Below are 25,236 nucleotides of genomic sequence, written 5' to 3' on the forward strand. Positions count from 1 at the left end.
CTGTGCAGCTCCTTGGTGTGGATATATTTTTACTCATTGTGTAGATTGCTTAGTGAATTTTCTTTGTTTTGAAATTCATATCTTTCAGTTCTGGTTATTATTTGTAATCCCCCCCCCCCTTTTTATGTTCTACCTCACCAATGCCTCCTCAGAACAAGTATTGTTTAGATATTGGACCCCCTGAACTCTTTCCCCAATATTCTTATTTTTCCTCCTTTTTTCTATCTTTTTGTCTTCTTTGTCATTGAACTTTGTCTTTAAAGTTTTTTTTTTTGCATTTTTTTTCTGCCATCATTTTTTTAAAAATTGCCAAAGGTTCTTTTTCATTATTTTCTAAACACTCCATTTTAAGAAAACATCTTGTTCTTGACTCACAGATGTAATATCTTCTCTGAGAATATTATAGTTACTGAAAGTTTTCTCCTTGTTCCCTATGTGGTTTGGCCTCTGTATTTCATATTATCATTTCTATACATTTCCTGGTGATTCTTGATTGTCTGCTTATATTTACAAGTAGAGGTAACTAAAAAGCTGATTTGAAAGTTCTAGATGCTTAAGTAGGGCTATTTAAACTATGAACTTAGTGTAGCAGAAATCTACCTGTGCTGTTTTCATAAGGAATTGTCAGTGTTGGCATCTTTTGGACTTTTCTCTTGCATTAATCTGATTACTTAAAGAAATTGTCCTCAGTCTCCTGCCTGGAGGATATATTTCTAGCCACCAGCATTCTGTGAGCTTAGGGGGAGAAGCAGGCTGTTTCTCGTTCACTATATGTATCACTAGTCTGCTCAGGCTATCATAAGAAAACACCACAGACTGGGTGGCTTACACAGCAGAAATTACTTTTCTTACAGTTGTGGAAGCTGAAGATCCAAGGTCAAGGTACCAGGAGGGCTGGTTTATGGTGAGGCCTCTCTCTTAGGCTTTCAGAAGACCACCTTCTTCTTCTTCTCCTTACCCAGTCTTCCTTGTGTATATGGAGAAAGTGGATACTCCGGTGTTTCCTCTTCCTCTCTTGGGGACACCAGACCTGTTGGATTAAGGACCCCACCTTATGACCTCATTTATTCTTAATTACCTGCCTATGGCCCTGTCTCTAAATACAGTCACATTAGGGGTCGGGGCTTCAACATGTAAATTTGAGGGGGACACAATTCACTTCATAACGTTTTGTAGAATCTCACTATTTCTGTTTTCATTCTGATACTGTCGCCTTCAGCTATGCTTCGTGATCTTGAGACTGTTTCACCCTTTTTGGAAGGATTCTTTTTCTTTAAATGATCTGCTGGAGTGGTGATGAGGCTGTCACCGGGCTACCTAAAATGAAGATGGGCATCTGAAAGCTTGGAAGGTTCTTAAACAGATTACAAACCAGTCCCCCTTTTTAAAAATGTACATTCGTCCTCACTTCTAGAAATAATGTGATTTTTGGTTTTCATTACTGTTGACTTAGGACTATGTTTTTTGGATCTGCTGAATTGGTTAACCCCTTATCCAGATTTCAAAATATTCTCTCCTGTTTTCTTTGTCCTTGAGGATTATACCATAAAACATCTTTTTGTTGTCAATTAGTGGTGTTTCTGGAGAGAGTAGAGGTAAGTGTATGTTTGCTTAATTCTCTGTCTTTAACTGCACACCATATGTCTCCTTTCCTCAGGTGGATGCCCATCTGATGAGTTAGACTCATTCCATCTCTCCCTCCAATCCAGCGTTTCCATAGAAAATCTCCATTGTGTCCACATACGTTTGATTTTGATGCATTAATTGATTCTTGAGGACTGATAGTCTGACATCACTTGACTGAAACATAGGGTGTGCCATCTGGGCTTATCACAAATACACAAATCTTTTTAATAAACTTAGAAAATGATTTGTGCTTTGAATTGAACAAAACCTCCACATTTTCCTGAGCACCATTTCCTTACATTTTAAAACTTGATATATTTTCAGGGGAATCCAATCCATATGTGGTTGGGTTTTTTGTTTTGTGTTCTTTTTCTTTTAATACATCATAATATTTCTTCATAAAGCACTGCTTAAGTCAACATTCTTTATTAGCTTTTTTCTTAAGCCTTTTTCATTAGCTTTTATTTAGAGCCATTTTTTTTTTTCAAAATTTCCCAACCACAACTGAACTCCCAAAGATCTGAGTCTCATTTGAAATGTTGACTTTTGTTGTGTTCTAATTAGGACAGACCAGTGTTTTCTAAAATCTCGTGGGCTTTGTCTGTGTTGCCCCGATGAGCAAATCTACATCCAGAACCCATTCCACAAAGCATCTTACTACACGTTACTGTAGCCCAGAAGAAAGCACCTACCTGCAGCATACCTCTTGCTGTGGTCATCTGCTCTGCCATTGCGTAGATGAGAGTAGAAGGAGATATGCCTCTGTCTTGGGGGGCTCACATCTAGTTGGAAAGACTAGGAAAGAAGGAGAGGCTGTATCATTTCTTCATACCCACTATGTGCCTGGTAATGGACTAGGCACTTTGCCATTATTGTCCTATCTAACCTAAGGATAGAGACATGTATTTCATCAAAGCCTTCATAGTAAGCCTTCAGGGTAGATATAATTGTTATCCCCATTTACAGAGTAAAGGTACCAAGACTCAGAAGTTACTTAATTTGACCAAGATGGCACAACTAATAAGCGGTTGAGAGCCTGGTTTACAGTGTAGGCAGGATTCTACCATATGGACAGCAGGGAAAGGATTAGGTACATGGCCTAGAGTGAGTATTCACTAATGATATGGAATTGATGTAATGGAGCCAACGATACATTGGACGATACAGAGGGACAGAGTGTAAGATGGAGAGAAGATATGTGAAGGCTGCCACCATCAGGGAAGATGTGCTAGGGGGACTGTTATCCTGTATCTGTCTCCGTGTGCACTTCTGCCATGTCCATCCAAGTCACTGACGTCTGTTTTCCGGATACCATTAGGGCCTGCCAGCTGCTCTGTGCACTTTCCTTCTTGCTCTGTTACTGTCCGTTCTCCACACGGCAGCCAGAACGATCCTTTTTTAATTCAAGGTAAGATTTACCTACGGTGAAATGCACATAATTCAAGTGTGTAAACCGATGACATTTTGACAAATGTATACTCTTGAGTAACCAACACCACAGTCAAAACATAGAGTATTTTCATCACCCCAGAAAGTTCCCTTATGTCCCCTTGGGGTCATTCCGACCTCTGATAGGCAACTATTCTTATTACTACAACCATAGATTAGTGTTGCATGTTCTTGAGTTTCATATAAATGAAATCACACAGTGTATACTCATTTGTGTCTGGTTTCTTTCACTCAGCATAATGTTTTATGATTTACCCAAGCTGCCATGTGCATTAGTAGTTCACTTTTTAAATTGTTGAATAGCGTTTCCATTGTATAAAAATAGCATGGCTTATTTATTAATTTTCTTGTTGAAGGAGCTGTTGGGTTGTTAGAGTTTGGGGCTAGTATAAATGAAACCATTACAAACATTGTTATACAAGAGATTTTGTGGGCATACATTTTTATTCTTTTGGGTGAGCAAGAAGAGTGCCACTGGTCATAGATAAATATATTTCTAACATTTTAAGAAAATGTCAAAACTTTTCAAAGTTGTTTGACCATTTTACACTGCCACCAGCAACATATGTGGGTTCTGTCTGTGTCTTTCCCACTGGACATTAGAACAGGTGAGGACAAGGAAGGCTGACAACATTTAACATTGGAGGGGCAGGGGAGCTGGGATAATTGGATATTGATATGGAGGAATACAAAGCTTGACCCTATTATCTATTTCAAATTAATATTTGGAAACAAGGTGTGAGATAGGAGTCAAGGTTCATTTTCCTTCCTACTGTTATCGAGTTGTTCTAGCTTTGTTGTTATTATTATTATTATTATTATTATTATTAATCATCATCTGGTACTATTTGAAGAAAGACTTTCCTTTTTCACTTGAACTGCCTTGGCTCTTTTGTCAAAAGTCATCTATGTGAGAGTGTATTTCTGGGTTATCCATTCTGTTCCATTGGTATATTTGATGATCTTTATGCCCCTGCTACGCTATCTTAATCTTTAAAAATTGTTATTGAAGTGTAATTGACATAATATTATATTAGTTTCAGGTATACAACACAGTGATCTGACATTTGTATGTATTGCAAAATGATCACAATAAGTCCAGTTATGTTAACTCATCACTGTACTTAGTTACCATTTCCTTTTCTCATGATGGGAACTTTCAAGATCCACTCTCCCAGTTACTTAGAAATAGGCAGTACAGGATTAGGAGCTGTAGTCACCATGCTGTCCATTACATCCCCATGACTTACTCATTTTCTAACTAGAAATTTGTATCTTCTGGCCACCTTCACCCATTTCACCCTCCCGACTCCCTTAACCTCAGGCAACCACCAGTTTGTTCTATCAGGTTTTTCTTTGTTTTGTTTTTTTGTTTGTTTGCTTTGTGTTTTTGTTTCAGATTCTACATATAAGTGAGATCATATGGTATTTGTCTTTCTTAGTCTGACTTATTTTTTTTTTTTAATTTTTTTTTTTTTACCGTTTATTTATTTTTGAGACAGAGAGAGACAGAGCATGAACAGGGGAGGGGCAGAGAGAGAGGGAGACACAGAATCGGAAACAGGCTCCAGGCTCCGGGCTGTCAGCACAGAGCCCGACGCGGGGCTCGAACTCACGGACCGCGAGATCGTGACCTGGCTGAAGTCGGACGCTCAACCGACTGCGCCACCCAGGCGCCCCATTCTGACTTATTTTTTATTTAAGACTTCTTTAATTTCTCTCCTATCTTGTAGTCTTCATTGTAGAGGTCTTACTTATCTTTTATTAAATTTATTCCTAAGTATTTTGTGTTTTATGATGCAACCGTAAATGGTATTGTGTTTTATTTATTTATTTATTATTTATTTATTTATTTATTTATTTATTTATTTATTTATTTATGGCACAAGTGAGAGAGGGGCAGAGAGGAGAGAGGAAGAGAGAGAGAGACAGAGAGAGAAGTAGGGCTCAAGCTCACCCAAAATGGGGCTTGAGCTCACCTGGAGTGGGACTTATGCTCATCAGGGAATGAGCTCATCCAATGGGGGGCTCGAGCTCTCCTGATGTGGCACTTGAACTCTCAAACCGTGAGATCAGGACCTGAGCAAGGTCAGATGTTAACCGACTGAGCTGCCCAGGCACCCTGGTATTGTGCTGTAATTGTTTTGCATTTTGACTTTTATTCTGTGACTTTGCAAAATTCCCCTACTAATTCTAGTAGTGTGGTTTTGGGGGTGGGGGGTATATATTTTTTTATAATTTGCCACATAGACAATTCTATATCAGAAGAGAGACTGTTCTATTTTTTTTCTGACCGATCTCTATGGCCTATTTGTTGGTTTAGTTATTTATTTAGCTTCATGCCTTGAAAAGCTCTCCAGTACAGTGCTGAATGGAGCTAGTAAGAGTGTATATCCTTTGCTTGTTCTCTATCTTAGGGAAGAAAGCTTTCAATAGTTCACTATTAAATGTAATATTTTTTTTTGCTGTCATTTTTTCATAGGTGCCTTTGTAGTTGACAGGCTCTAAGATGGCCTCCAAAGACTCCCACCTCCTTTTATTTACACCCTTGTGCAGTCTCCATTCCTCGAGTATGCACTGGGCTTATTGACTTGTTCTAATGAATAGACAGTGCAGAAGTGAGGAGATGTCACTTTAAAGTTTAGGTCTTAAAAAAAACTGCTTTTCTTCGTGGGGTTCATTCTCTCTTGCTAGTTTGCCCTGAGGGAAGCCACATGCCATGCTGTGAGCTGCCCAGTGGAGAGGCCCATATGGAAAAGGACCGAGGGCTCTCTCCAGCCAACAGTTACTGAAGAAATGAGGTCCTGTTTCCAACAGCCCGTGAGGAACTGAATCCTCTCAGCAGCCATGTGAGTGCCCTTGAAATTCTATTCTCTTCCAGCAGCATCTTATGGCATTTTCAGGGCAGACTGAAGCCCAACTGGCAGAGGGACAGAGGCTACTCTTCCGAGAGCTCTTGAGGTGCTCTGTTAAGCCACACCCAGATTCCTGACCCCAGAAACTGTGAAATAATAAATGTTTGTTTTTCCCTCTCATTCCTGATTTACTAAGAATTTTCATCGTGGATTGGCACTGAATACTATCAAATTCTTTTTTGCACCTGTTGAGGTTGTTATATAGTTTTTATCCTTTTTTTCTGGTAAGGTGGTGAATTACATTGCTTTTCAAAGAGGCCCCACGTGGTTGTAATGTATTATCCTTATTATATATTATTGGATTCAATTTGCTAATATTTTCTTTAGGATTTTTGTATCTATGTGGGATATACTGGTCTGTGGTTTTGTTTTTCTTTTTGAAATAAAATTCACAATTTTAAAGTTAATGTACAATTCGGCAGGTTTTAGTAATTTCACAGGATGTGTATACATCACTACTGTCTAATTTCGTAATGTTTTTATCACCCCAGAAAGAACCCCTGAATCCATTAGCACATACTCCCCCCTTCAGCCCTTCTCCAAGCCCCTTGCAACCATGAATCAGCTTCTGTCTCTGTGAGTCTGCCTATTCTGGACATTGCTTATAAATGAAATCATACCGTACGTGGCCCTTTGTGTCTGACTTCTTTTATTTAGCATGGCATTTTTGAGATTCATACATGTTGCAGCCTGTGAGAGTACTTCATTCCTTTTTATGGCTGAATAACATTTTCCAGTTTGGGCTGTTAGGAATAATGCCGCTTTGAACATGTGTACACATTTTGACGTGGACATATATTTTCAGTGCTCCTGGAGATACACCTGAGAGTAGAATTTCCGGGTCATCTGGTTAAGTCCGTGTTTAAGTTTTTGAAGAACTGCCAAGCCCTTTCCCACAGTTTCCCACCATTTTAAATTCCCACCAGAAACGTATTCCAGTTTTTCCACAGCCTCCCCAACACTTCTTATTCTCGTCTTGTTGATTATAGCCATCTTCGTGTGCATATAGTGCCACCTCATTGTGGTTTTGATTTGCGTTTCTCCAACGGATAATGATGTTGAACAACTTTTCATGTGCTTATTGCCATTTGATTATCTTCTCTGGAGAACTATCTACTCAGCTCCTTTGTCCATTTTTTGAAAAGTGGGGTTGTCTTTTTATTATTAGGGTGTAATGGTTCTTTACAGGTTGTAGATACAAGTCCCTTATCAGATACATTAGTTGCGAAAATTTCCTCACATTCTTGTGGGTTGTCTTTCTACTTTCTTGTTGGTGTCCTTTGGAGAATAGACCTTTTGTTTTGTTTATTTTTAAGACAGAGACAGAGCATGAGTGGGGATGGGGCAGAGAGAGAGAGGGAGACACAGAATCTGAAGCAGGCTCCAGGCTCTGAGCTGTGAGGGGCCCTAAACTCACAAACTGTGAGATCATGACCTGAGCCGAAGTTGGATGCTTAACCAACTGAGCCACCCAGATACCCCTAGAGAATAGACCTTCTTAATTTTGATGCCTAGTTTATTTTTTTCATTTGTTTCTGTTAAGTCATATCTGCAAAACCATTGCCTTATACAGGGTCATGAAGATTTATGTCTAAGTTTTCTTCTAAAGACTTTACAGTTTTTGCTCTTCCATTTAGGTCTTTGAACGATTTAAAGTTTGTTTATTTATTTATTAAAGTTATGTTGAGAGAGAAATAGAACAAGTGGGGGAGGGGCACGGAGAGAGGGCGACAGAATCCCAAGCAGCACTCTGTACTGTCAGTGCAGAGCCCCATGTGGGGCTCAATCCCACCAACCCTGTGAGATCGTGACCTGAGCCAAAGTCAGGAGTCAGACTCTTAACTGACTGAGCCACCCAGGTGCCCCTCTTTGATCCATTTCAAGTTAATTTTTATATAGAGTCTAAAATAAGGATCCACAGTCATTCTTTTGCCTGTAGATCTCCTATTTTCCCAGCATCATTTGTTGAAAAGACTGCTCTTTCTTCCATTGACTTGTCTTACCACCTCTTGTCAAAAATCAGTTGGCCATAGATGTTTGGGTTTTGTTTTTATGGAATCTCGGTTCCATTTCATTGGTATGTATGTTTATCCCCCAGGCCGGCACCACAGTTTCTTGATTACTGTAGTTTTGTAGTAAGTTTTAAAAATGGGAAGTGGGAGTCTTCCAACTTTGTTATTCTTGTTCCAGTTTGTTTTGGCTGTTTTTAGTTTCTTGAGTTTTTATATGAATTTTAAGATGAACTTATCAATTTCCACAAAAAGGCATCTGGAAGTTTTATAGGGATATGTTCAATCTGTAGATTAATTTAGGGAGTGTTGCCATTTTAACAGTCTTAAGTCTTCTGACTCATAAGACGACTTTCCATTTATTTAGCTCTTCTTTAATTTCTTTCAACAATGTTTTGTAGTTTGTAATTTTCCTGTATTGGCCTTGTCTGTTTTTTGTATGAGGGTAATGCTGACTTCAGAGTATTAGTTGGAAACCATTCCCTCCTTTTCTGATTTCTGAAAGACTAGTGTAGGGTTTCCTTATGTGTTTCTTTTAACTCACCTTTAGAGCCATCCAGTCCCGAAACCTTGGGAATATTTTAAATTACGAATTCATTGTTTTTAAAGGATAAAAGGAACTATGTACCAAAATAGTCAATTTTACTGTGTACTGTCAGAAAAGAAAAGAGAGCTTTTCAGATTTTTTATTTCTTTTTGAGGCAGTCCTGGAAATTACATCTTTTAAGAAACTTCTCCATTTCTTTTTAATTGACAAATGTATTGGCCCGTTTATAAAATTCTCGTTATCGTTTTAGTGTCTGTAGAATCTGTAGTGAGACTCTCTGCCCTTTAAATGTACTGTTTAGAATTAAATTTTTATTTTGTAATTAAATGTAATCATAGATACGGTTGGATTTGGTTTAAGTGTACTGTCAGGCAATACTTATTTTTCTGTTTGTTTCTGCTGTTTTAATACATTTTAAAAAAGCATTTCCCCCTGTTTTTCTAGAGTAACTGAGTTTCTTGATGATTGCATTTTAACTCCACTAATGGCTTATTAGGTTCACCTTCATTTTACTGTGTTTTTTTTACTTTTATTTTTAGTGGTTGCTTTACGTTTTAACATCTTGAACTTGTCACAGTCTATCTTTAAGTAATTTTATGCCACTTCATTTACAATGTGAGAACTTTACAATAGCATAGTTGTATTTACCCCATCATATCCCTTGTGCTATTTTATTTATTTATAAAATTTTTTTAAATGTTTATTTATTTTTGAGAGAGAGCAAGAGAGAGAGAGAGAGCGTGCAAGCGAGTGAGAGCGCACAAGCAGGGGAGGGAGGCAGAAAGAGGGAGACAGAGGATCCAAAGAAGGCTCCACACTGACAGCACAAAGCCTGAGGTGGGTCTCAAACCCACGAACACAGAATCATGACCTGAGCTGAAGTCAGTCACTCAACCGACTGAGCCACCAGGCACCCCCCCTTGTGCTGTTTTAAAATTAAATCTTGGATCCTGAGAAACTCAACAGAAACCCATGGAGGAGGGGAAGGAAAAAAAAAAAAAAAGAGGTTAGAGTGGGAGAGAGCCAAAGCATAACAGACTCTTAAAAACTGAGAACAAACTGAGGGTTGATGGGGGTGGGAGGGAGGGGAGGGTGGGTGATGGGTGTTGAGGAGGGCACCTTTTGGGATGAGCACTGGGTGTTGTATGGAAACCAATCTGACAATAAATTTAGTATATTGAAAAATAAAATAAAATTAAATTAAATCTTACTTCTACATAAGCCATAATGCCATGTATGTATGTATATTCATTTGCATAACAAAATATCTCTTAAAGGAAATTTTGTAACTTTTTATTTTGTAATAACTTGAGACTTAAATAAAAGTTAAGAAATTCACAGAGTTCCTATATACCCTTCACCTGGCTTACCCTAATGTTAACTAGCATCTTGTATAGCCATGGTACAGTTACTAAAAGTAAGGAATTAGTACTGATACAAACTGTTAACTAGACTTTATTCAGATTTCACCAGTATTTCTACAAATGTCATTTTTCTGTTCCAGGAGCCAATCCAAATTCCTTCATTGTACCTAATTATCACCCTCTCCTTAATCTCTACCAATCTGTGGCAGTTTCTTATCGTTATTTCTCTTTGATATTCTTGATACTTTTGAAGTTATTTCATGGAATGTCCCTCAATCTGGACCTCGTGTTTTTTCATGATTAGGTTGAGGTTGTGCATTTTTGGCAATGATGTTATCAGGGGGCATATGATGTCGATACATCTGATTACTGGTAGGGTTAACATTGATCGCCTAGTTCAGGCAGTGTCTGCCAGGACTCACTACTGACAGGTACTTTTTTTCTTAACAAATATCTTGGAAGAAATACTCTGAGACCAGAGGCGCCTGGGTGGCTCAGTCGGTTAAGCGTCTGACTTCAGCTCAGGACATGATCTCACAGTTTGTGGGTTCAGGCCCCACCTTGGGCTCTGTGCTGGCAGCTCAGAGCCTGGAGCCTGCTTCACATTCTGTGTCTCCCTCTCTCGCTCTACCCCTCCCCACTCACACTCTGTCTCTCTCTCAAAAATAAATAAACATCAGAAAATTTTTTAAAGATTAAAAAAAATACTCCGAGACTCTACTAATATCCCATCTCTTCTCAAACTTTCTCTCACTAATTTTAGCACCCATGAGTGGATCTTGTCTGCAGCACAATTACTGTGATGTTCTAATGGTGATTTTCTATTTCCCTTATTCCTTCTGTCTGTATTAATTGGAATCCTTCTGTAAGGAAGAGCTATTCCTTCCACCTCTCTCTCCCTCTCCCGACCCTCATTATTTCTCTTTCTCTTTTTCTTTCTCTCGGTGTTGACCCACATAGATTAATTTTATGCTATAGGTTACTCTCTCACATGGCGTCTTGGGACTCAGATTGCCCCAGCGTCACCATTGGGAACTCTTAGAGGTTGATTCATGAACCCTTTTCACATGTCCTCATCCTTTTTTGAGCTCTTCACTTTCTGGCACCCACGGGGCTCCACGCCTCCTCTTGCGTTTCCTCTGCCCCAGCTTTGGCTTTAACCTGCGCACCCAAGGAGCCCCGGTGGTGGCGGTGGGGGTGGTTTTGTTTCGTTTTTGTTTTCTAGTGGGAGAATAGGATTTAGAAGCTGAGATCTGGGAAGTAAATATAGTCGTTGCTACTGGGATGTCATTGTTTCTATTAGTTCTAGTACCCCAGCTTAGATGTGTGTATACTAATATTAATAATACTAATCCATGGATATACTCATTCACATTTACTTTCATCCCTGTCTCAATATATTTTAAAAACCATTACTTCAGGGGCGTCTGGGTGGCTCAGAAGGTTAAACATTGGACTCTTGATGTCAGCCCGGGTCACGATCCCATGGTTCGTGAGTTCAAGCCCCGCCTCAGGCTCTGTGCTGACAGCCTGGAGCCTGCTTGGGATTCTGTCTCTCCCTTTCTCTGTCCTTCCCCCACTCCCTCTCACAAAATAAATAAATAAATAAACCTAAAAAAAAACCCACTATTAGTTCATATTGATATTTCTGGTATTGATCCTCGTATCTGCCCCAGAACCACTATTCCTTCTGACCCTCCTCATTTACTTATTTGTAACTACCTTTTCAGATGGTTAGAAACCTGGTTTTTATTATTTGCAATATATCTATTTATCTATTCAACTCTAGCATACATGTAAAGTTGCTTAAAAATTCCTAACCCATATCTCTGTGAGAAGCAAGTTTACTAACGACACCATCATATTTGACTGCATTTTTTTTCTCTTTAACTGTAGAGTCTCTCTCAAAATAGAGTTTTTGACAGTTACTTAGGTTCGTTCTTTTCTTCCCTACCCTGAAGGGTGTGCTTATACTGTTCTTTGTAATACACTTAGGATACATTTGTGTTCCATCTGGGGTTCTTAACACATCCCTGTTGATTTTATTTTATATAAATTTACATGCAGTGAATTTGCTCTTGGTCGTGTATAGTTCTAAGAATTCTGACAGATGCATAGTCATGACTGCATCACCAGAGTCCTGAAGCAAAATGGCTCTGTAACCCCCCAAATTCTCTTGTGCTTCCCTTTTCATCAGCCTTTCCCCACCCTCTGTTCTTGGCAACCACTGATTTATTGTTTCTTTGCCTTTCTCAAAATGTCGTAAAAATGGAATCAGAAAGGGGCGCCTGGGTGGCTCAGTTGGTCATGCATCCAACTTCGGCTCAGGTCATGATCTCACAGTCCGTGGGTTCGAGCCCCACGTCGGGCTCTGTGCTGACAGCCCAACGCCTGCCTCAGATTCTGTGTCTCCCTCTCTCTGGTCATCCTCTTCCCACTTTCTCATAAGTAAATAAAACGTTTAAAAAAAATGGAATCAGACAATATGTAGCTTTTTAGGTCTGACTTCTTTCATTTAGCCAAATGTAGTTAAGATTCAACCAAGTTGTATGAATCATTAGTTCCTTTTTATTACTGAAGAGTATTCCCTCGTATAGTTGTCCCACTGCAGTGGCATTTATCCATTCACTGGTTAAAAAGCATCTGGGTTGTTTCCAGATTTAGGTGATTAGGAGTAAAGATGTTATATAAATGTACGGGGTTTTTGTGTGAATGTAAGTTTTTATTTCTCCTGGGTAATTAAGTAGGACTGAGAATTTTTGGTCATCCAGTAGTTCTGTGTTGAAATCTATAAAAACCTGACAGATTGTTTTCGGCGGGAGCTATATCACTTTGCATTTCCACCAGGAAGGTATATGAGTTCCAGTTGTTTTGCACCCTTGTCAGCAGTTGGTATTGTAATTTTAAAACATGTTGCACACTGTACTAAGTATGTAATGATCTCATTGTGGTTTTAACTTGTATTTGCCTAATGACTAATAACATGGAACATCTTTTCGTATGCTTATTTGCCCTCTGTATATTTTTGATGAAGTGTCTGTTTAGATTTTTTGCCCATTTTTAATTAGATTGCTTGTGTTTTTTTTCTTGTTGAGTTTTGAGGGTACTTTACATATTATGGAAACAAGCCCCTTATTAAATACATCTTTTCTTCTGTTGCATAGCTCATCTATTGCTCCTTGTACCAGTGTATTTCATGGAGCAAACATTTTTCACTTTGAAATTGAATTCATCGCTTTTCCTTTTATGGATTATACTTTTGGTGCAGCTAGACCATTTTGGGGAGAGTTAACATTTGAATAGTATTGAGTCTTCCAATCCATAAACACAGTGTATTTTTCCATTTACTTAGCTTTGATTTCTTTCATCAGGGTTTATAGTTTCATCTACAGATCCTGTATATACTATGTTACATTTGTACTTAATTATTTCAGTTTTTGGTGATACTTGAAATAATACTACTTTATTAATGTTGGATTCCAACTGTTCATTGCTAACATAGAGCAGTACAATTGATTTTTGTATATTGACCATGTACCTTATGACCTTGTTAAACTAGTCGTTGGAGCGATTTTAAAGGTGTTTTTTAAAACTTGTCTATGTGGACAGCAATGCCATCTGCTAATAGAAACAGTTTCATTTCTTACTTTTCAATAGGCATGCCCTTTATCTCTTTTTCTTGATGTACTGCACCTGCTAGGACTTTGAGTACGATGTTGAATAGAAGGGGTGAGACAAGATATCCTTGGCTTATTCCCAGTGTTAAAGAGGAAAATGTTCCATCTTTCACTGTGAAGTGGCTTATTAGTGGTTTGTTCTGTAGATGGCTTTTATTAGGTTAAGGAAATTTGCTGCTGTTACTCGTTAGATGAGTTTTTATTATGAGTGGATTTTGCACTTTGCCACGTCTTGGTTTTTGTTCTTTCATCAGCTCACACACTGTATTACATTGCTTGACTTTCAGATGTGGATCCAGCCTCGCATTCCAGGGATAACCCCACTGGGTTGTGATATATTATTCTTTTTATGTATTGCTGGATTTGACTTGATGGTATTCTGTTGAGGATTTTTGCATTTGTGGTCATCAGGGATATTGTTCTGTAGTTTCTTTCCTTATGATACGTTTCTCTGGTTTGGGTATTAGGGTTATGCTAGCCTCATAAAATAAGCTAATATTTTATCCTTTTCTCTTGTCTGTCAGACAATAACTTAGTTCAATTAACTGAATTTAATTTTAGTTTAACTTTGTTTTGGTCAGAAAACAAATTTTGTTTGATTTCAGTTTTCAAAAACAAATGAAGGCTTATTCTGTGGCTCATTAATATGCTCCATCTTGGTGAAGTATTATGTGTACTTGGAAAGAATTTTTATTGTAATATTTTTGAGACGCATGTTCTCTGCATGCCAGTCTGGAGCTCTGTCATTAGGTGCAAAGACAGTTGGGATCACTATGTTTTCCTGATGAGTGAGCCTTTTATCATTACATAGTCTTCCTCTTTATCCTTCATACGTTTCCTTGTTCTAGAGTCTGCTTTGTGTGATATTAATATATCATTCCAGTTTTATTTGATCAGTGTTTATATATGTCTTTTTCATCCTTTTACTTTTAGCCTATGCATGTCTTTGCATTTAAAGTAGATTTCTTGAACGCAGCATACAGTGGGACTATTTTTTAAAGGTACAGTGTCACAATCTGTCTTTTTAAAACATTTTTTAATGTTTATTTATTTTTGAGACAGAGAGAGACAGACAGACTGAGTACGAGCAGGGAAGGGGCAGAGAGAGAGGACGACCCAGAATCTGAAGCCAGCTCCAGGCTCTGAGCTGTCAGCACAGAGTTCAGCAAGGTGGTTGAACCCATGAACTGTGAGATCATGACCTGAGTCAAAGTCAGACGCTTAACTGACTGAGCCACCCAGGCACCCCTACAATCTGTCTTTTAATTGATGTTTTTGGACCATTTCATTCAATGTAATTATCAATATTTACATTCAGGTCAACCATTTTATTGTTTTTCTATTTGTCTCCTCTCTCTTGGTTTTTGTTACCTTGTTTCATGCCTTTTTTGGATTAACTGATTATTTTTTTAGTATCCCATTTTCATTTATCTGTTGGCTTTTTGATGATATCTTTTTAGATATGTTTTTTTGTGGTTGCTCTAGAGGTTATACACCACAAACCCAACTTTTCAGTCTACTTAGAGTTAATGTTTTGCTATTTCAAGTAAAATGTGGAAGATGACTTACAACCATGCAGATTCTCCACAACCCTTCTCTTTATGCTACAGTTGTTGTGGGCATACATTCATTGGGCCTTTCTTTCAGGGTTCCGTCGATGACCACATTTTCTTTCAACAACCACATGTGTTTTTAAAAACCTAAAAGGAAAAAAATAGTCTTCTTTACTTAACCATCCTGTTTCTCTTCTTTCACTCTTGAAGATCCAAGGGTCCTAATGGGATCATTGTCATTTAGGGTGGAACACTTTCTTGAGCATTTATTTTAGCACCATTCTGCTGGTGACGAATTCTCTTAGGTTCCTTCATATGAGAATATCACTGTTGTGCTTTCATTTCTGAAGGATATTTTCACTAGACAGAGAACTCTAGGTTGGTATTTCTTTTGTTTCAGCGTTTGTGTGGTGTTGTTTCACTCTCTTCTGACCCCCATGGTTGTGATAAAATTTCAGTGATATTTCAACTAGTTGTTCCCTTATATATAATGTGTTGTGTTCTCTAGCTGCTTTCAAGAGTTTTGCTTTATCTTTGATGGTTTTGCAGTTTGATTTTATTGTGCCAGGTGTGTTCCTTGCTTTTCCTATGCTTAGGCCTCCTGGCACACCTTGTTTTATTGTGTTTTGCTGCACTGCATGTCGCAGATACTGCATTTTTCACAAATGGGAGGTTTGTGGCAAACCTGCACTGAGCAAGTCTAGGGGTGCCATTTTTGCAACAGCATTTGCTCACGCTGGGTCTCTGTGTCACATTTTGGTAATTCTCACAGTGTTTTAGACTTTTTCAGTATGAAATTTTTAGGGTTATTTGTGATCACTGATCTTTGATATCACTATTTTAATTGTTTCGGGGCTTCCTGAACTGAGCTCATAATAGACAATGAGCTTAACTGGTAAGTGTGTGTGTTCTGACTGCTCCAGCGACTGGCCATTACTCTGTCTCTCTGATCTTGGGAGCACAGGCTGTGTATGAAAGTGTTCGTCATACTAGCTGGTTAACACCTGGGTAGTGTTATGCTGGGCATGTTGACATGGCTGATTCATTGGTGTCATTCAGAAGCATGACATACTCACTTGGCTGTTCTGACACGGGGGCACTTTGACATGGTCTAAAGAAAAACATTTTAAAATGTATTAAAATTAGAGCTTATATTGTTTGTTTTATTGTCTAATGGTGTGAGAAACAGATATCCCTGACTTAACCCCCATCCCCAAAATACGACGGTCTAGAATGGAGAAGGCTCTGGGTTGTGGTTGGGGTGAGGAAGATGTGATTAATTTTTTTTAAACTTTTAATTTCTTCTCGATAGGCAGACATTAAGACTAGGATGATTTCTTTTTGGATGATGCATGAAAATACTCTACATCTTTCTGAGAGGCCATTCTTCACTGGGCATCCAAGGGGCAGGCCTGGGAGTCCAAGCACCAGTGGGAACCAAGGCCAGGGTGGTCCCTGACTCATCAGAATGGAGGCTCCACACTCTCAGAGCACTTGCTGTATCCCCGTTGCCCCAAAACACTTTGATTCCCATCTGCCTTGTGCCACCATGTCTGCAGCCTTTCCCCTTGTGGGCTTATCCAGAAGATTGCTTGGGTGTGGTGTATGAACACAGACTCTGTGCTTTTTCTTAAAACTGCTTTTTTGATATCTCACGGTTTTGATTGCTCACTTTTGGCTTTCCTTGGAGCATATGCTGCCTTAGTAGAAACAGGAGCTCAAATCAGAAGGCTGTCTCAAATCCCAGCTTTACTAGTGGGAGAGGTTGTCTATGGAAAACATGAGCTTTCAGGTCACGTGGACAGGGGTTCAGCCTGGCTCTTACCACCTAATTGAGCAGGTCAACTTCTCTGAATCTCGGTGCTATGGACTAAGTTGTGTTCCCTCAAACTCATATGTTTGAGCCCTAACCTCCATTGTGATTATATTTGAAGATGGGGCCTTAGAGAAGTAACTCAGTTTGGATGAGATGAGGGTGGGGCCCTCATGGTGGGATCAGTGCTCTTGTATGAAAAGACACCAGAGAGCTTGCTCACGTGCTTGGTCACCACCCCCTCCCCTCCGCCCTGCCGTGTGAGGACATGGTGGTAAGGTAGTTTGCAAACCAGAGACAGGGTGCCACCACCCTGATCTTGGACTTTTCACAGCCTCTAGAACTGTGAGAAATTCAGCTGGTTGCTTAATACCATCAGGCTTTGGCATTTTGCTATGGCATCCTGAGCGGACTAAAATGCTTGGTTTCCTGTCCTGTAAAACAGAGGTTATGATACTTTCTTTATAGACTTTAAAGAATTTGAACTAATTGTGTATCCGTGAGTAGTAGCCTTCATATACCAGGCATTTCTTTCATTAATGGTACCACGGATATCAATATGATAATTAGAAATAACAATAGTTTTCATTTTAGGGAATGGGATGTTCCTCTGGAATGAATGATGAGGATCCATACAAGTTTGCTTTCTTAGGCAACAAATTCTAAAACAAAATATGTTTCTGAACCAAATAACATCTATCACATACTTTCCTGCCTTCTTAAATGGTATCCTAAAGATAATACCTCATTGGTAAGGATCTGTTTTTCTCAAATCTGTTTAATGTATTTGTGTTTGGAATATTGGGGATTTTTCATGTGCTTATTTTCCATCTCTATAGCTTCTGTGATGAGCTTTCCAGATCTTTTACACATTTTAAAAATGGGTGGTTTTCTTATTGTTGAGGTACTTAAAAAAATTTTTTTTAAGTTTACTTATTTATTTTGAGAGAGAGGCATCATGAGATGGGGAGGCGGGGGAGAGATAGAATCCCAAGCAGGCTCTTGCACTGTCAGCTCAGAGCCTGATGTGGGGCGTGAACACGTGAAACTGTGAGATCATGACCCGAGCCAAAATTGAGAGTCGGATGCTTAACCGACTGAGCCCTGCAGGTGCCCCTTTTATTGTTGAGTTTTAAGAGTTAACCCAATATGTGGGCTTTCTTTTTATTCTCTTAACTGTGTTTTTGGCAGAGCATAAGTTTTAAAGTTTATTAAATTTCACCCTATCACATTATCTTTACATGGACGTGCTTTTGGTGTTGCATCTAAAGACTCATTGCCAAATCCGAACAGCTCTACACCTATAAAAGTAATTGAGTTTGCTTTTTAAAAACCTATACACAAGGAAAACTCCAGGCCCAGGTGGTTCCACTGGTGAATTCTATCAAACATTTAGGGAATACCTAATAGGAATTTTATACTAACTCCTTCAGAAAATACAGGAAGAAGAAATACTTCCCAGTTTGTTGATGAGGACAGCATGACCCTCATAACAGAACCTGACAAAAGAGTAAGTAAACTCTCGATCAATATCTTTCTCGAACGTGAGAACACATGAGACACATTAAGGAGACAAAAATCCTTCATGTAACTGTATCACAACAAATCCAGCAATATGAAAAAGGATAATACATCATGACCAAGCTGTGTTTATTCTAGGAATGCAAAGTTGATTTAATATTTGAAAATCAATCAATATAAGCCACATAAACAGAGTAAAGGAGGAAAGCAGTGATTATCTTAAAGCGCATTTGAGAAAATTTATCAGCCATCATTATAATAAAAATGCAGCCAATTAGAAAGAGAAGGGAATTCTTCAACCCAATAAAAGGCGTTTATAGAAAATCTACAATTTACTTCACGTCTGTTGCTGAAATAGGAAGCACTTTTCTCCCAAGATTAAAAATAAGATAGTGTTGTCCACTCTGGTCACTTCTATTCAGCGTTGACCTGGAAATCCTAGCTAATGCCAAACGTCAAGTAAAAGAAGTGAGGTATATGGATAGGGATGGAGGAATTAAAATTGTCCTCATTTGGGGGTAATATGATCAGATATGTAGAAAAATCCTAAGGAATCTATGAAAAAGAAACTAGAACTGAAAAGTGAATTTAGCAAATTCAGAGGCTACATGGTCACTTTTGTAAAGGGATTGTAGTCTGTTTTGCCTATATACTCGGAGCAAACAATTAGAAAATAAACTTCAAGAGAGAATTCCACTTGTAGTAGTTATTAAAAAAAACCCATAAAATATGTAAGGGGAAATGTAATGGAACGTGTATAGAGCTCTATGCTGAAAACCACAAAACATTCCTGAGGATATTTGAGGAGACTTAAATAAATTGAGAGAGGTGCCATGTTCGTGGATTGGAACATTCAGTATAGTTAAGATGTCCATCCTCCTCAACTAATGCAATTCATATCTGTCACGGTGAATTTTTTTGTAGAAATTAATAACTTGATTCTAAAATACATATGGAAATGCAAAGGTCCTACAACATCCAAAGTAATCTTGAACAAGAAAAACAATTCGGAGGGGCACTGGGTGGCTCATTCAGTTAAGTGTCAGCAGAAATTCAGATTTCTGCTTAGGTCATGATCTCATGGTTCATGCGTTCGAGCCTGTGTTGGGCTTCTCTCTCTCTCTCTCTCTCTCTCTGCCCCTCCGCAGCTGTCTCTGTCTCTCTTTCTCAAAATAAATAAATAAATAAACAAACAAACATTAAAAAATGGAAAAACAAATTTGGAGAATTTAAACTGCCTGATTTTATTTCATTATTATTAATTTTTTTAATGTTTATTTATTTTTGAGTGAGAGACAGTGTGAACCGGAAAGGGGTAGAGAGAGAGGGAGTCACAGAGTCCAAAGCAGGCTCCAGGCTCTGAGCTGTCAGCACAGAGCCCGACTTGGGATTTGAACCCATGAACTTCAAGTTCATGACCTAAGCTGAAGTTGGGTGCTTAACGACTGAACCACCCAAGTGCCCCTAAACTACCTGATTTTAAAGCCTACTCTAAAATTACAGCAGTCTCTAGTATGAAGATCAGAAGACAAAAGTAGCAAAATCAATGATATCTATAAAAATTAAGTGGTACACAAAGTTAAAAATGTGAAATATGATATTTTCATAAAACTCAGAGGTGGAGTTAAAATGTGGTGCTTTCAGATGTATTTGAATGTAAGCAACCATTAACTTAATGTAGACTGCTATTTACATAGGATGTTATGTATGAACCTCATGGTAACTACAAACCTGTAATAGACACACAAAAAATAGAAAGGAACCCACACATAACACTACAGAAATTCATCAAATCATTAGGGAAGAGAGCAAGAGAAGAAGAAAGGACCAGAGAAGAACTACAAAAACAACAAGAAAACAGTGAACAAAATGGCAATGAGTAAATACTTATCAATAGTTACTTTAAATGTAAATGGGCTAAATGCTCCAATCATAAGACAGGGTGACCTAAGGAATGAAAACAGAACAGAACCCTTTTTTTTTTTTTTTTGGTGTCTGTGACAGACTCATTTCAGACCTAAAGACACAGACTGAGAATGAAGGGATGCAAAAAGATAATCCAAGCAAATGGAAGCAAAAGAAAAGCTGGGTTAGCAGTCCTTGTGTCAGACAAGGCAGACTTTAAAACAAAGACTAACAAGTGACAAGGAGGGCATTACATAATGTAAAAGAAGGGATCACTCCAACAAGAGAATACAACAGTTGTAAATATCTGTGCACCCAACATAGAAGCACCTGAATACATAAAGCAAATATTAACAGACGTAAAGGGAGAAGTTGACAGTAATACAATAATAGTAGAGCACCCCACTTATATCAGTGGATAGACCGTCCAGGCAGAAAACCAAGAAAGAAACAGTGTCTTTGATTGACACATTAAACCAGATGGACTTAACAAACATATACAAAACATTCCAGCCAAATATACATTTTTTTCCAAGCACACATGCAGCATGTCCAGGATAGATCACATGATAGGGCACAGAACAAGTCTCGGGAAATTTAAGAAGATTGAAATCATCAAGCATCTTTTCCAATCACAGCAGTATGAAACTAGAAATGAATTACAAGGAGAAAATGGGAAAAAACACGCACACATAGAGGCTAAAATACATGCCACTAAACAACCAGGGGGTTATCAAAGAGGAAATAAAAAAATAGCTGGAGACCAATGAAAACAGAAACATAATGGTTTAAAATCTTTGGTATATAGCAAAAACAGTCCTAAGAGGGAAGTTTGTAACAACACAGGCCTACCTCAAGAAACAAGAAAAATCTCAAACAATCTAACCTTATACCCTTTAGATGTAGAAAAAAAGAACAAAGGCGAGAGCTAGTAGAAGGAAGGAAATAAAGACTTAAAAAATAATGGAAAAGATCAATGAAATTAGAGCTGATCCTACACTTATCATGGTGAGCACTGAGTAATGTAGAGAATTGTCAAATCACTATGTTGTACACCTGAAACCAATAAAACATTACATGTTAATTATGATTCAATTTAAAAAAGAAGAAGATGCTATAATTAAGAATTCTTCAAATATCACATTCTTGTTCCTGGGGAATGCAGTGACATGTTCTTGTGTTCAAGTCAATGTGCAATATCTAGAAAAGATTATCATAGATTTTGCAGTCATTCTAAGACTAAAATATCCCAAGCATTGCATTAATCTTTTGAGGAGACACAAGATGAACCATAACTGATTGATCATAAAACAAAGAAAAGAGCTGGTTCTTCATAAATAGAAACAAAATTGAAAAACCTTTTGCCACCCTCATCAAGAAAAAGAGCATACATACATACATAAATAAATAAATAAAATCAGAAATGAAAGAGGATATGTTACAACCAATACTACAGAAATACAAAAGATTGTAAGTGACTACTCCGAAAAAGTAGACACCAAGAAATTGGACAACGTAGAAGAAACGGATAAATTCCTGGAAACATACAATCTTTCAAAACTGAATCAGGAAGAAATAGAAGGTCTCAAAAGACCAGTTGCTAGTGATGAAATGGAATCACTGATCAAAAATCTCCCAGCAAAGAAAAGTCCAGGACAGGATGACTTCACCAGGTGAATTCTACCAAATATTTAAAGAAAATCTAATCCTGGTCTTTCTCAGACTGTTGCAAATAATGGAAGAGGAAGGAATCCAGATCAGTGATGGCTGAGTATTAAGGTTCAGGGCAGGGGATCCCACTGTACTGGGGCTCAGTGAGGGATAGAAATTTTGGGGTAGACATGTTCTGTATCTTTTTTTTTTTATGTTTTGTTTTTTTTTTTAATTTACATCCAAGTTAGTTAGCATATAGTGCAACAATGATTTCAGGGGTAGATTCCTTAATGCCCCTTACCCATTTAGCCCATCCCCCCTCCCACAACCCCTCCAGTAATCCTCTGTTTGTTCTCCATATTTAAGAGTCTCTTATGTTTTTGTCCCCCTCCCTATTTTTATATTATGTTTGCTTCCCTTCCCTTACGTTCATCTGTTTTGTATCTTAAAGTCCTCATATGAGTGAAGTCATATGATATTTGTCTTTCTCCAAATGGCTAATTTCACTTATCATAAGACCCTCTAGTTCCATCCACGTAGTTGCAAATAGCAAGATGTCATTCTTTTTGATTGCTGAGTAATACTCCATTGTGTGTGTATGTGTATCTATATCTATATATCTATATCTGTATCTGTATCTTGATTGTGGTTGTGATTACATGACTATACATAATTACCAGAGTGATCAAACCGTATCCTTAACATAGGTGAGTGTTACTGACTGTAAATTATACCTCAGTAAATCTGTAGATTAGGAAAATATTTTAAATATAAAAAAACTGACACTTCCAAGTGCTAGTGAGGATATGGAGTAACTGTAACTGTCATATCCTGTTGAAGTGTTTAGCATTGTACAGTCTCTCTGGGAAATGGCTTGGCAGTTTCTTTTATTTAAAATTTTTTTTAATGTTTATTTTTGAGACAGAGGGAGACAGAGCGTGAGTGGGGGAGGGGCAGAGAGAGAGAGGGAGACACAGAATCCGAAGCAGGCTCCAGGTTCCGAGCTGTCAGCACAGAGCCTGACCGGGGCTCGAACCCACCAACTGTGGGATCATGACCTGAGCTGAAGTCGGACGCTTAACCGACTGAGCCACCCAGGCGCCCCAATGTTTATTTTTGAGAGCACGAGCAGGGGAGGGGCAAAGAGAGAGGGAGACACAAAATCCAAAGCAGACTCCATGCTCTGAGCTGTCAGCACAGAGCCGTATGTGGGGCTCGAATCCACGAACCGTGAGATCATGACCTGAGCCGAAGTCAGATGCTCAGCTGACTGAGCCACCCAGGCACCCCGGCAGTTTCTTTTAAATTCACATTCCCACTTAACTGTCTTCCATTTCTAGGTATTTACGCAAGAGAAATGGGAATATATGTCTACCTCAAGACTAGTAGTAGCAGTTTCATTCATAAGACAAGGAAGGCCTTACATAATGATAAAGGAAGGGATCAATCCAACAAGAGAATACAACAGTTATAAATATCTGTGCACCCAACATAGGAGCACGTAAATACATAAAGCACATATTACCAGCCATAAAGGGAGAAATTGAAAGAAACTAGAAAGAACCCAAATACTCATCAGTAAGTGAATGGATAAACAAATTATGGTACGCTCGTACAATGATACAGTGAAATACTGCTTCAAAATAAGAAACAAGTTGCTTACATACACGATATCGGAGTCTCAAACCCATTCTGCTGAGCGACACAGAAGCACATCATAAGTGATTCCATTTGCATGAAGTTTTAGAACAAGCAAAACGATAGTGATTGAAGTCCCATTCATCATTGGCTGGGGTGAGGGTAACCGAGTGCCAAAGGGTACAGGGGGGGTTTGTACCGTGCTGGTTACGTGTGCATGTGTGTGTCTGTCTGTGTGTGTCTGTGTGTCAACGAGCAGCCACATACACAAAAGGGATGCGTTTATTTCATGTAAATTATGTTTTAACAAAGTTAGAAAAAAAGATACCTACCAAGACCCTCAGCTGACCGGAAGTTTTACCAGGTTCCTAAAATCATTGCCTAATTTGGATATTCTCATTAAGATCCTGCAGCCTGACTGGAGGCATTCTTAGTTAAAAAAAAAAAAAAAAAAAAGAAGGAGAAGAGGAGAGAGGAGGAAGAGGAGGGGGAGGGAAGAAGACTAATTTAGAGGAGGGAGGCTGAGGAGATAGAAGAACTTCTAACTTCTCTCTCCCTCTCCGCGCCTCCTCCTCTCCTCCTCCTCCGCTCCCTTCCCTTCCTTCCTTCCTGTTTCTTTCTTTCTTTCTTTCTTCTTCCTTCCTTCCTCTTCCTTCCTTCCTTCCTTCCTTACGTCCTTACACATTCAAGCTCTTCTTTAACACATGTCTAGTTGGAAGGTAAGGTCACACTCGTGAGGATTTTTCCTTGCCACCATTTAACATGAATTTTGTACCTCTCCAGAGATGCTCTTTAACTTGTTTCCCAGCCTGGAGCAATTCTTGTAGGACAGGGAATTGCATTTTTAGTTCTAAGGACTCAGCATGCTTTCTGCAAAGACGAAGCTGTCCTTCTGATTTCTGGAAATATGACCAGGGGCTGGCTTTTCCAAGAGGGCCACTAAGTCCCTTGTTTATCTGTTCATATCTATTGCACACACAAGGAACTGGAGGCTATTTAGATAATTTCCATGGGGAAAAAACCCTTGTTATTTCAATTACCTAGTGATGGTCATTTAAAAACTGTATTTTATCTAGGTGATTGATCCACTGCCCCCCCCCCTTGGGGGTGACATAGATGTGCTGTATTGGGAAGTGGACTCTGTTATTGGGGGCAGGGATGCACTGGGCACAGGGTCAGTGCTTCACACACATCACCTTGTTTAATTTCACCCTCACGATGGGCGCCTCAGGGACCTGCCATCATCTCCACCCTTCACCTGTGGCTCAGGGTCACCGTGGGTGAGTGGTGCTGCTTGTCAGTTGGGGAACAGGATTCAAGCCCGGGACCTTACCCCCAAGACCCCGATCCTTCTGCAACACCTCACTACAGAAAATAATTTATGATCCAAAGATGGTCAAGGAAACAGTCCCACTTTTATTTTCTCTGAAATGCCTTTTTGCTTCACGCTGCCCGCTATGAGTCGCTGGCATGTTCCGCGTATCAGTGGCTCAGGACCATGGCAAGGGACAGTCCACTGCCACATCACCATCCCGCAGCTGCCAGCACGGACCTGTCTCTGAAGTC

This window comes from Lynx canadensis, chromosome A1 (assembly GCF_007474595.2).
Source record: "Lynx canadensis isolate LIC74 chromosome A1, mLynCan4.pri.v2, whole genome shotgun sequence".
NCBI lineage: Eukaryota > Metazoa > Chordata > Mammalia > Carnivora > Felidae > Lynx > Lynx canadensis.